Below are 13,125 nucleotides of genomic sequence, written 5' to 3' on the forward strand. Positions count from 1 at the left end.
TTGAAGGTTACTAAATTTAGAATGCACTTAAAAAAAGGAAAATAAAATGCCATTAGAATCTAAGCAGGTTATTATTATTTGGTTAATGATAACAATAATGACCAATAAATATTACCTGGTTAATAATAATTATGATTTTCCTAGTTATTATAACAACAACAGCAGTAATAATTAGCAAGTATTAACTGACTGGTGATAACAATACTAAAAGCTAGCATTTATATAGCATTATAAGGTTTGCAAAGTATTTTACAAGTGTTATCTCATTTAATCCTCACAATAACCCTGGGAGTTAAGTGCTATTGCTATCTCCATTTTACAGATGAGGAAACTGAGAGGAGAGGTTAGGTGATTTTCTTAGGGTCAGGCAAGAGGTAAATGATACAAAGACAGGTCTCATATACACCAAAATATTTATGCAAGCCCACCTTTCCAAAGTATCAAAGAACTTAGGAAAAAAGTAGATTTCATTGATTGGGGAAAGGCTGAATAAAATGTGTTACCAATGATTTCCTAATTGCTCATTTTAATGCCCTTTTCTCAGGCTTCATCCTTTTAATTCTGATTCCTCAGGATCTCTCAGTAACATTTGAAATTAATTACACTCTTCTCTCTCTTTCTTTCTCTCTCTCTCTCTCTCTCTCTCTCTCTCTCTCTCTCTCTCTCTCTCTGTCTCTCTCTCTCTCTTCCCCCCCCCCGCGGTTTCACTACTCTGCAGTTGCTTGTTCACTAAAATTCTAAATCTTAGAATGTATCATTATTATTATTAATATTGCCGTTTTTTCCTTTTACCTGGACCCTCCTCAGTTTCTTTGGCTGGATTTCTCTCCATATCATGTTCAATACATGTCACTGTCCCCCAAAAGCTCTGTTCCAAACACTCTTTTCTTTCTATACACTCTTATTAGGTGATCCCATCAGCTCCCACATGTTCAATTATCATCTCCATACAGATGATTTCCAGATCTCAATAACCATTAGTAGCCTCTCTTCTGATCCCATATTGCCTTGTTTCTTTCCACAGGTAGGAGAATATGGGTGTGGAGGAGGGTATGGAATATCAAACCTGGTTGATGTATTGGTTAGCTTTGCTGAATTGTTTTTTTTCCCCCCTCTTTCTCTTTTATTCTTTGTTATAAGGGATGCTCTCTGGGGGAGAGAGACATTGGGAAAGGAAGGTAATAGAAAGATAAAAGTATCACTAAAATTATTTCCAACCTGATTAAGGCAATCACATCAACACACATTTGCTGAATCCTAGGCATGGAGTTTCCCTCTGATGCCTTTAAATGCATGGCATAGAAGCAAATACAGGTCTTTTTAACTGTAATTTTCTATTGATAATTTTTGTTTTTATATAACTTTAATTGTATGAATACACCCTTTCTCCTCCCCAATTCAAGTGGTAAATGTCTAGTAAATGGCTGTCCTTAAAAAAAAGTCCATAGACCACACTTTTCAGTTTAATATGAATTATTAACATTTTCTCCACCACTTTCCTAAGTCTAAACAATCAAGAACATAATAAATCAAACCCTGATCTATAGCATTTGCCAATTTAATTGGTCCTTGAGAGCTGGGTTGATTTGGTTCCAAAATATCCGTGGTAGTCATCTCTTGTAACAAAGAATAAAAAAAGAAACTGTTTGGCAAAACCAACCCACATACATACACCAACCCCCAAAGTGTATGCAACACTCCATGCCCATAATCCCCCACTTCTGAAAAGAAAGGAGGGAGGGGCAAATTCCGTACTCTACTTGGAGGTCAATGTTGGGACTATGAGATCTTGAGAGCCATGGCGAGGCAGGACGGGTTGGAGCAAAAGCCATGAAGCTAGAAAGACTGAATCTAGACTTTGTGATGGACTCTCAACAGAAGGCTGGCCTTGCTAGGTGCATAGAGGCTCATAACCAGAAGGCTGATCACTTGGTGGTGAATGTTATTTTATTTCTTAATTGTTTTGGCCAAAGCTATTATAAAACAATCTATTAAGGACTGTGACTCTGCATTGGTGGAAAGAGTATCCATCCTATTTAAAACCTAGAACTTCTGACTTCAAAGGGATGTTCCTAGAATACTTACAAAGATCATAAAATACAAGAAAGGTCCCTTTCTTTTTGGGTCTTACATTCTTGTTGGGGAAAAATAAAATCTAAGGAGGATAGGATCATAGATCTATCATCGTTCAGTCATTTTAGTTGTGTCTGACTCTTTGTGACCCCATTTGGGCTTTTCTTGGTGGCGATACTGGAGTGGTTTGTCATTTCCTTCTCCAGATCGTTTGACAGAAACTGAGGCAAACAGGATTAAGTGACTTGCCCAGGGTCACAAAGCTAGGAAGTATCTGAGGCTGGATTTGAACTCATGAAGATGTCTTCCTAATTGCAAACCCAGTGCTCTATCCACTGCACCACCTCGCTGCCCAGATCCATCATTAAAAGGGATCTAAAGGCCTTTGGGTACCAGTCCCACATTTTAGAGTTTGGGAAACTTGAGTCATGAAATAGTGAAGTGACTTTCTCCTTTATCACACAGCTCTTAAGTATCAAAAATAGGATTTGAGCCCAGGTCTTCAGCCTCTCAGTGCACCACACTATATACTCAGAAGGGAAGGAGGTAGCAGCTGTGGGACACTGTGAAAGGTCTGCAGCAGGTGGAATTTGGGCTAAATATTGAGAAGTGATGACATGGAGGTGAAAAGAGAGAATGCTCCCAGCATGAGGGATAGCCAGGATAAAGGCATGGAGTGTAGAGATGGAGGCAGCTAGGTGGCTTAGTGAATAGAGCATTCGAATTGGAACCAAGAAGTCCTGAGTTCAAATCTAGCTTCAGATACTTATCAGCTCTGTGACCCTGACCAAGTCATTTAATTTTTTTTGTCTCTGTTTCCTCTTCTGTAAAATGAGGATGACAATTATGCCTACCTCCCAAGGTTGTTGTGAGGATCAAATGAAATATTATTTGTAAAACATTTTGTAAACCATAAATTATTATTATGGAAGAAGCAGACAAGCATTTTTTTTTAAAAAAAACTACTATTAGCAAGTAAGCGTCTGAGACCAGATTTGAACTCAGATCTTCTTGACTCCAGGCCTGGTGTTCTATCCACTGTGCTATCTAGCTACCCCCAAGGTGGCTTAATCAAAGAATGTGTGTAGAGGAGTAAAGCATAAGAAGACTGGAAAGGGAAGAAAGGGCCAAGTTGTGAAAGACTTCTGAAGCCAAACAAGATTTTTCTACTTAATCCTGGAGGTAACAGAAGCCAGGGAGCCATTGTTGGAGGAAGCATTTGCTGGTTGATGTAGGGGACACTGCAGCTCCCTCCTTTGAGCTGAAACTAGTCACATGCAAGCATAAATTCCGAGTCTAGATGGTTACAGTATGATATCAAGGGATGTTAGAAACTCTGCTACATATCATGGGCTGCTAATCAGGAAGGAGGGTATAAGAAGTAGATCTAGACATCTTCTGGGCAGAGATCCCCAAAGATCCAGAAGCAAATGGAAATCTTTGTGGAAGTCCTGTCTATCCATGGCCAATGGCCCTTTCCACAAACTTCAGAACATCACATTTATAGCCCTGAATAATAGCCCTATTTCAGTGACTATGTAGTGAGCCCACGAACTACCACTTGCTAAATCAATAATTTAGATTTATCGCAGTAACTCATAAAATAAATCTCCAAAATTGGCTTTTTTAAAAAAAGGTTGTCTCTCACTCACAAGCAAATATATTTTCCCAAATAGTCATGATGAGGTTTTGACCACTGGATATGCAGTTTACTACAAACTCTTAGTTCTGTAAGGCTAGCCTTTTTGGAGCTATGAATAGTATTTACAAGATGCTGTGAAAACTTCCCAGAGGTGGATTGTATGTGAGACAGTAGGAATTCAGATCTTAAGAACTGGAAAGGCTTTAGAAGCCACCTGTCAATTTAAATTATCTGGTCATGAATCCCTTCTAAGAGCCAACATTTATATAATGTTGTAAAGCCTCTCGTTTGCTCCCCCCAACCACCCTATGAAATGGGTGCTGTTGTTTTCCCCATTTTGTTCAATTGTTTCAGTTGTGTCTGACTCTCCATGACACCATTTGGGGTTTTCTCAGCAGAAATACCAGAGTGGTTTGCTATTCCCTTCTCTAACTCATTTGACAGATGAGGAAACTGAGGCCAACAGGATTAAGTGATTTACCCAGGTCACACAGCTAGTAAATGTCTGAGGCCAGATTTGAACTCAGAAAGATGAGTCTTCCCAATTCCCAGCCTAGCACTCTGTCCACTGTATTACCATCATTTGTCAGCTGATTAGCTATTCCCCAAAGTGGACAGGACTTTTCCCATCTCTGTGCTCTCCCAAGACTGTCTGCCATGGTTGGAATGCCCTCCTCCCTTCCATTTGCCTGTCCTGGCTTCTTTCAAGGCTCATCTCAACTCCATGAACACTCAAGGTATTTATGCTCTCTCCTTGAAATTGCCCTGAATTTTTTTTTGTTTACAGATGGTATCTCCCCCCCCCAATCAATATAATGCCTGCTCCTTAAGGGTAGAGACTATATTGTTTTTACTTTTGTACCACCCTGAGCTCCTAGCATTGTGACAGGCACATAGTAGACAATCCATTTTTGTTGAATTTTTCTTGAACTTTAAGAGCTAGAAAGATAAAGACAAAAACAGAATAACCTTGGTCTCAAAGAACTTATTTTAAATGAAGGAAGTTGTCTTCACTCCCTTTAATTCTCTTTCATAATTAAAAACTTCATCTGTGTGACCCTGGGCATACTTACCACTCAGAGCTCTAGTCCATTGGTATCAAACTCAAATAACAACTGGGCCATATATTAACTTGGAAAACCACAAATTAGCATTCCCTAGGCTGTATTATATTATTTACTTATTTTGTTAAAGATTTCCTAATTATGTTTTTCTTTATGAACTATTACACAGTTCATGTTATTGGCATTCAGACCCCCTTTCCATCCCTTAACAACCGAAAGCATGAAAGGACAGAAGGGGATAATTTAGATTTATAAAGACAAAAAAAATTCTACAACTTTCTACACACACACACACACACACACACACACACACACACACACACACATATGTGGTTATTTTAATAAGTTTCTGTTCAGGAGCCTTCACAAATTATGTCGGCTGCTAATCACAATGTGCTGGGTAGTTTTGCCTGGGGGAATATGTTTGATAACTTCTCTAGACGACTCACTAGGTCAAGATAATACTTGTTCAGAGAACATTTTTATCAGCACGTGTAGAGAGATTTTTTTTCACTCAAAAATTCACAAGTCCAGCCCTTATCCATACAAAAGGCATATTGGTTGTGGATGGGGTGGAGTTCTACTGTAATCCTTGCTGCTGGAGAGGCTGAGGTTGGTGCATTGCTTGAGCTCAGGAGTTCTGAGCTGCAGTCTGGCTAAAGCCAAGTGGGTGTTCTTAAGTCTGATATCCATACAGCAAGCCCTCTGGAAGCTGGAGGGATAGACCTAAGGAAGGGAAGCAGCTCAAGTAGGAAATGTCGCTGGAACACGTCAAAGCTTCAGTGCATTGGCAGAACTGACCCATGAGTGGCTGCTGCACTTCCAGCTTTGGTGAGATAGGAAGACCCAGTCCTCAAAAAAGAAAAAAATAGAAAGAAAAGGAAAAAAAAAGAAAAAAAGTATATTGGCTTACTTATTCTACTGAATTGAGCACCATATTTTTTTGGAGCTAAATAAATTTCAAAATGGTGTTGCTTGGTGAATGAATATGTGTTCTGGGACCCCTTGAAACAGTACTCTATCCCCCATCCCTGAGGGGGAAAGGGAAGGAACAAGCATTTATTTTTTTTCCAATTGTTCCTTTTTACCTTTATTTCTTAGAATGAACCCATCATACACAACTCACACCTTCCTTTCAAACTACCTGAGGAATGAGTCTGTTTAGACTACACATAACATTTGCACATTCAAGTAAACTGTGACCTTATACTTCCATCAATGTTTATATCTCAATTCTCCTGGTCTTAGATGTCCATTGAGTTCTGGTCTGTCACAAATGGCACTCTTTCAGTTTGGTAACCTATTTTTTTTTAACCTATTCAGATTTACACTCAGTTTTGCTGGGCAAAGCCCTACTGTTTTTTCAATGTAGGTAAAAGCCGCTAGGTGTTGGCATTATCCTAACTACCATAGAGCTGCAATTTTTTTTCTTCTTCATGTTCTCAGTATTGTATTTTCTCTTTTCAAGGAAGCTTGAAACTTGGTTAAGAATTTTCATCCTGGGATCTCTTCTTAGGTTTCTTCTGATTCTTAAATTTCAAAGTCAAATTTTCTGTTCAGGTCTGGTCTTTTCCTCAAGTCTGAGAATCCTCTAATTCATTAAAGGACACACATGCACTTTTGCTGTGTCAGGTGGGGGCCTGGGAGGGAACCATTCCTTCCTGATATAGGATTCAGTTGACATCCTCCATGTTTTTAGGGACACATTCCTAAACCAAGTTCCTTGAGAATACCGCCAGATGCTTTCTCAGATGCTTTCTTCAATAGGTCTTCAAAAGTAGAACAGGTCCTGAGTCTGGGCTCCGGCTCCTGCTCGCTGATTTCTGCTGCTCAGCTTCTGCTCCTTAACTCTTGCACTGCTCTCAAGTCCACAATTTAAACAGCTTCAGGACAAATCAGCTTGCGGTCTTCTTTTCTTCTTCATTCCCCTACTCTTCTCCTCCAGGGCCAACTCTGAATAGAATTCTGCCTCTTTCTGCACCACTCTTGACTCCTGCGGCAATGCAGGCAAGGAACCGGCCTTGGCCAGGCTTCCCCGACTCCTGCCTTGGCCACAGGTGCACGTCTACCCTCTTGCCTTTGCACCGAACGTGGGGTTTGCGGCAAGTGCTTTCCCACGTGTTTCTGCCCTCGGGTGGAGGTAGTTCAGCTCTTCGAACGCTGGGGGAATGCCTCAGTCCTAGTTATTTTTGGTCGGGCAAATACATAAGATAGGGGAGGGGGTGGCTCTGGTTCTAATTAAAAAATAATTCTTAGGGGCAGCTAGGTGGTCCAGTGGATATTGCTCAGGCCTTGAGAGTCAGGAGGACCAGAATTCAAATCCAGTCTCTCACCAGATACTTGACACTAGCTGTAGTAACCCTGAACAAGCCACTTAACCCAAAAGGAAAAAAACAAAGGTTTTAACTTGTAATCTGAGTTATTTTAAATATACACACATCGATATCCATATTTCAATAATTGAAATGCATTTCAAATATTCAGATATCTCAATACAAAAAAATTAGGAAGTTGGCGTGTATGGTAGAGTTGAGGTCTATAGGTTTAAGGGTGCTAGACTCCAAAATGACAGGTGAGTCTTCACAAATTAATTCAACCCAAGCCTTCGTTCAGGCAAATACAAGATATATTAAAAACCCACCATATTGGCCAGACTTTTAAGGAATCTAAGCATTTGCATCATTAAAGCAAGTGGGCCAGATTTTAAGAATCAGAGCCAGAACAAGCATTTATTAAGTGCCAACTATGTGCCTGGCACTTTAAAAACATTATCTTAATCTACAGCCTATAAAATATTGTCCTAGCCCTCCCCCAAGTGAGCTCCAAAAGGAACTGTTGATAGGGAACTACATCCTAGCTTTATAATTGTCACTTTTACTTGAAAAAAAAAAGAGAATCAAGCCAGACTGGGTCAGAAATAAATTCTTTGGTTAATGATAATGCCTCCTGTTCTGACTAGTATGAATGATCTTGGTGAGATAAAACAAACAGTGCTATGAATGAATCAAGGGGTAGCAGCAGTTTTCCAGGATGCCCAAAATGATAAGTAATGAAAAAGAAACCAAGTGACCCCTTTGCCAATTTAGATAACAAACACTTTCTATCGATTAGACCAATCCCTTAATGGAGGGTAAATAGGCTGGTATGTCTTATGCATTTGTCCCAAGCCACTAAAGCCACTAGCATAGGAACCAGGGAAGGATAAAACCCCACTTTGTAGGGAGAACACAAAACCTTCCTGAACTCCCTTTACATAGTTAGTGGGGCGGGGGGGAAGCTATGGATATGTAGATAGTGTGGATGTTCAAGGCTTCCGGAGTAGGAAGGAAGAAGGGTGGGAAGTTTGCTAAAGTCCTGAAAATGATTGGAAATAGAAGTTACCTGTTACTCATAGGTGGAATATTTACATATATGAAACCTGAGTCTTTAATATTCATTCTTGTCTATAAGCTTTCATGTGAGAGATAAGAAAGGTCACTATTGCAAAGAAGTACAGGTGATTATTAGAAAGGAAAATATGCTCCTCTCTGCCATGTTCTAGCCTCTCAAGACAGGGAATCACAGGATTACAGATGCATAGAGTTGGAAGGGATCTCAGGGGTCATTTCATACATTCTCCTAATTGAAGTACGGCTCCCATCTGCAACATGCATGGCAAGCACCTTCTAGACACTCAAGTATTTCCAATAGCTGTATGATTCCAGCCAAGTCACTTTACTTCTCAGCCTCAGTTTACTTATCTGTAAAGTGAGAATAATAATAGCACCTACCACACATGTTATTAGAAGAATCAAATGAGATAATCTCTATAAGGTGCTTTGTAAGCATGGTAATTACTATTATTATTATCCTAAGGGGATAGGGACTGGACCTGTGATTTCCTCTGTGAAGAGAATTCCCAAGTGAGGAAACTCTCTTCACCATCGTAGGTCAGTCTCTTTTCTGCAACTACTAGTCTTACAGATTTGCCAGAAAACTGAGAAGTTAAGTGATATGCCCAGAGTCATATAGCCAGAGTGCGTCCACTATGGCACGTTGCCTATATGTTATTATTATCATCATCGTTGACATTGTCATCATTATTCCTCCTCCTCCTTCTCTTCTCCTACTTCTTTTTAGGCAATTAGGGTTAAGAGACTTGCTCAGGGTCACACAGCTAGTAAGTGTCAAGTTTTTGGTCTGAGGTTAGATTTGAACTCAGGTCCTCCTGACTTCAGGGCTGGTGTTCTATCCACTATGCCACCTAGTCGTCATCATTGTCTTCTTCTTCTTCTTCTTCTTCTTCTTCTTCTTCTTCTTCTTCTTCTTCTTCTTCCTAATGCTTTAACAACTCTAAGAAATACAGAATCTCAGAGCTGGAAATTTGAGGAATCATCATTAGCAGGGGAAATTTGCTCTAACCAGCCCCTGAATAAGCATTCTTTCCATATCAGCATTTCTTACCCTTACATTGGTGAACCTGTTTTTAAAACTATTTTGAAAACCTATTAAGTCTAATTGGTTCCCTTTGTAACTCTGTATATTTTATTTTATGCATTTGAAACGTTATTCCATGAAGGGGTCCATAAGCTTCAGCAGACTGCCCAGGCTGTGCAGGATAATGAAAATGCTAAGAATCCCTTCCCAAGGCATCGCTGACAAATAACCATCAAACTGTAGAGAGGGGGAGCCCACCGCCTCCCAAGGTAGCCTAATCTACTTTAGTCTAATTCTCTTTTCCAGAAACTCATTCAAGACAGAATCTTTTTCTCAACAATATGGAGGATGAATAGACTAGCACATCTTATTTACTTGGAAGTCAATAAAAACTATCAGTTTTGCTTCAAGTGTCTGAAACTCAGGTTCCTTCTTTGTGCAATTTACTTCACAGGGTCATTATAAAGAATGTGTATAGGTCTTGTGCATTTGTCCCAGGTACTAGAAAGATCAGGTAATCCTATCCCATCTCTAATTGTTAGAAAGCTGTTACCAATGATGATCAGAAAGTCAAGATGTAGCTGCTTCCATGAATTCCCAAGGAAGGTACTGTTTTATAAGGCTCCTTGAGGGGGCTGGAGTGGGGATGAAAGCACTCCATAAGAACTGGAAAGTCCTTGAAGGCAGAAGGTAACATCTATGTCTCTCCTCTCCCTACAGAACTCAGTCAATAGTGCTGCTGCTGAATGATGGCAGAGAGACAGAGACAGAGATGGTCAGAGATATAAAGAGAGACAGGTGGAAAGACAAAGAGAGAAATAGATGCAGAGAGAGACAAAGGCAGAGGCAAACAGATTCAGAGATAAAGAGAGACATAAACACATACAGAGAAATAGAGAGGAGAGAGACAGAGAGATAGAGAAAAAAGAGAGACAGAGGCAGAGGTAAAGAGAAAGAGAGAGAACACAAATCATTTCCCACTCTTTCCTTATCAGCCTTTTTTAGGCTCTTTTCAAATTAGTTTATTCAAGTCTCCCAAATCTATGAAAGAATTCTCCAGGAACCCAGTTCCCTGTAAATTCACCCACCTGTGCCTCTTTTTATAAGACAGATCAGTAGAGAAAATTTACCCTACTCTTTTGAAGTTTCTAGTCTTTCAAGAAAGACTGGATCCCTTCCAAAGACAGCACTTAAGGAACCACAAGAATGAGATATTCCAGATGAGATACACACAGAATTCTGCCTTTGAAACTTTGCATATTATGTGTTGAATTTAATATATACTTAAAGGGAAAATTGAGTTGCACATAATAGAGATTCATAGTTTCACTTACATTCTTTTTATTCTATTCTACTATGCATATGGAAATGCTCATTTCAGTTGCTTTTTGCTAAGGTCAGAATAAAAAAAAATAAATTTTAAAACAATAAAAAACCTTTGCATGTTCCAAATGTCATAGAGGATGGAAACTGGATCAATCCCAAAGCTTGCTATTAAATTATATGCCTGCTGAACTCTGCTAACGGCATAATGAAGAAGATGAATGAAATATGCAACAGTCTAATGTAGAGTTCATGTTTATAATTGATTAGTTTAGGAGCTCTGGGTAGCGCTGATGAGGCTAGGTTGTGAAATGTCTGGAGGGGGCAGTGAGTGAGTGCTCTCTGTCAAAGACCTCTCTGCATTCGTTAACAGAAGACACTGGTCACATCTTCTTTTGCCTGATTGTTGATATCATACAGATGAAACATTATTTGGTGAAAGTAACAACGAAAACAAAAACTACCCTGAATAAAATTGTATCTCAGCACTTGGTATGGGAGGCAGAATTGGACTTGGTATTCCAAACAGTTGGGTTAAAACCTGGGTTCATATTCCCAGTTGTTAACCCTCCCTTCATCCCTGTTTCTTATTTCATGTATATCTTTGTTACTAGAATCTAGTACAGTGCCTGGTACATGGTGCTAAATACGTATTGTTGAATGAAGAATTTATTTCAACTCTACTACATGCTATGTGATCGGTAGCTAGATGGCACAGTGGATAGAGCACTAGACTTGGAGTCAGGAAGATCTGAGTTCAAATCTGACCTCAGATTTATTGGCATACTAGTTGTATGACTCTGGGCAAATCACTTAACTTCTATTTCCTCATCTGTAAAATAGGGATAATAGTAGCACCTACTGCAGGGTGGTTGTGAGGATCAAATTAGAGAATAATTGTGACGCATTTAGCACAGCTCCTGGCACAGAGTAATCACTATGTTAGTGGTACTTACCATCATCATCATCATCATTATCATCATCTTACAGGGTTGTTATGAGGAACGATAACCGTGAAGTGCTTAGCATGGTACCTGGCACATAGTAAGCACTGTGTAAATTAAGGCAAACAGGTTAAGTGACTTGTCCAGGATCACACAGCTAGTGAGTGTCTTGAGGCTGGATTTGAACTCAGGCCTTCTTGACTCCAGGCCCAGTGCTGTATCTACTGAGCCACTCAGCTGCTTTCATATCAATGTTATTTATTTATTATCATTATTATTCCCTTCTAGGGTTGTTAGGAGGATCAATAATTATAAAGCACTTAGGACAGTGCCTGGAACATAGTAAGTGCTATGTAAATGTTAGTTTATTATTATTATCATCATCATCATCATCATCATCATTATCACCATCATCATCATTATCACCATCATCTTACCTTCCAGGGTCATTATGAGGGTCAAATGAAATAATAATTGTAAAGTGCACAGTGCTTGGCACACAGTACATGCTATATAAACGTTAACTAGTATTATTAGCTATTATGATTTGGGGTAAGCTAGTTCACCTCTCTCTACTTCGGTTTCCTCAAAACGGGGGACAAATTCTTGCAACACTTTCTGAAATTTTCTTTTTCTTGCCCCCCTCCCCCACCCTTTACAGAGCACATCATCACAGGAAAAGAGTAAAAAAGTCATTAAGGAATGTTATGATAGGTGGGGAAGATGGGCTAGATGGTCACACATGGGAAGTCTGAGAGATGAGAGGCAGCTAGCCCTAGTGCTCCTATGGGACCCGGGTGATGTCAGAAGAAATCAAGGAGGGTCTCCAACATGTTGTGTGACCTCAGGGGAGGCCATGGACAAGAATCTTTCTGGGAGAGCAGGCGTGCATGGGCTGCGGCCTTTATCACATGGAGGGGAACGCCTTATCAATGAGATGATAGTTGCATTGGATTTTTAGAACATAAGGCAATCTAATGCTTTGTAAATGTTAAGCATTATACAAATGTGAGCTATCATTATTATGGTGATAGGGCCAGGTTGCTCATGTTGTCTTAGATCTCACATCTGGATCCCACAATTAGGGCCGCTTCCCAGCAGAGGAGGGCCAAAGAGAAGCTCCACACTGGGAGGGTTTCCTGCCCTACTCAGGGTTGCCAGGGGGCAACATCTAAGCTTTCAACTTTTAAATGATTCCTCCTGTTTTAACAGTGAGGTAATCCTGGCCCTGAATGCAGGCACATGCCATGAACAAATATCTCCCTGGTGAGCCATCAGACACGACACTGAGAGAGAATCAGATATCAGGGCAAGAATGTAGCAGAAGGAAAAATAAAAGAAGGCTCAAACCAATATTTTCCCATTATGTTCTCTGGGGAAAGATGCTTTTCTATGAGCCACAATGACCATTCTGACCTGCTGTATTAAAGAAAAAAATTAAAAAGAACTACTTTTCTCCAAGGCTCTCACTCCCTCTCATAGACATAACTGAAGCAACCGCAGCCTTGCTTGGCTTTCTGGGAGCAGCTGCAGCAGGGAGTGAGGGAGGAGGGGTGGTGGTGGATTTTTCATACCAAGCCATGGATGCCATAACTGTCTAGTGGAGCCAATCCAGAGGGACCTCCAATTTAGGGGGGGAAAGCAGTTTTTAGGTGTCTTAGAA

At 40.0% G+C, this 13,125-nt stretch overlaps 1 protein-coding gene across 1 annotated transcript in view; it reads right to left on the reverse strand.

Annotated features, from left to right (window-relative positions):
• Positions 1-13,125, reverse strand: part of TMEM132C (transmembrane protein 132C) — a 534,075-nt gene that overhangs the window by 147,622 nt on the left and 373,328 nt on the right. The window lies entirely within an intron of this gene.

This window comes from Phascolarctos cinereus, unplaced genomic scaffold (assembly GCF_003287225.1).
Source record: "Phascolarctos cinereus isolate Bilbo 61053 unplaced genomic scaffold, phaCin_HiC Scaffold_4;HRSCAF=312, whole genome shotgun sequence".
Lineage (NCBI taxonomy): Eukaryota > Metazoa > Chordata > Mammalia > Diprotodontia > Phascolarctidae > Phascolarctos > Phascolarctos cinereus.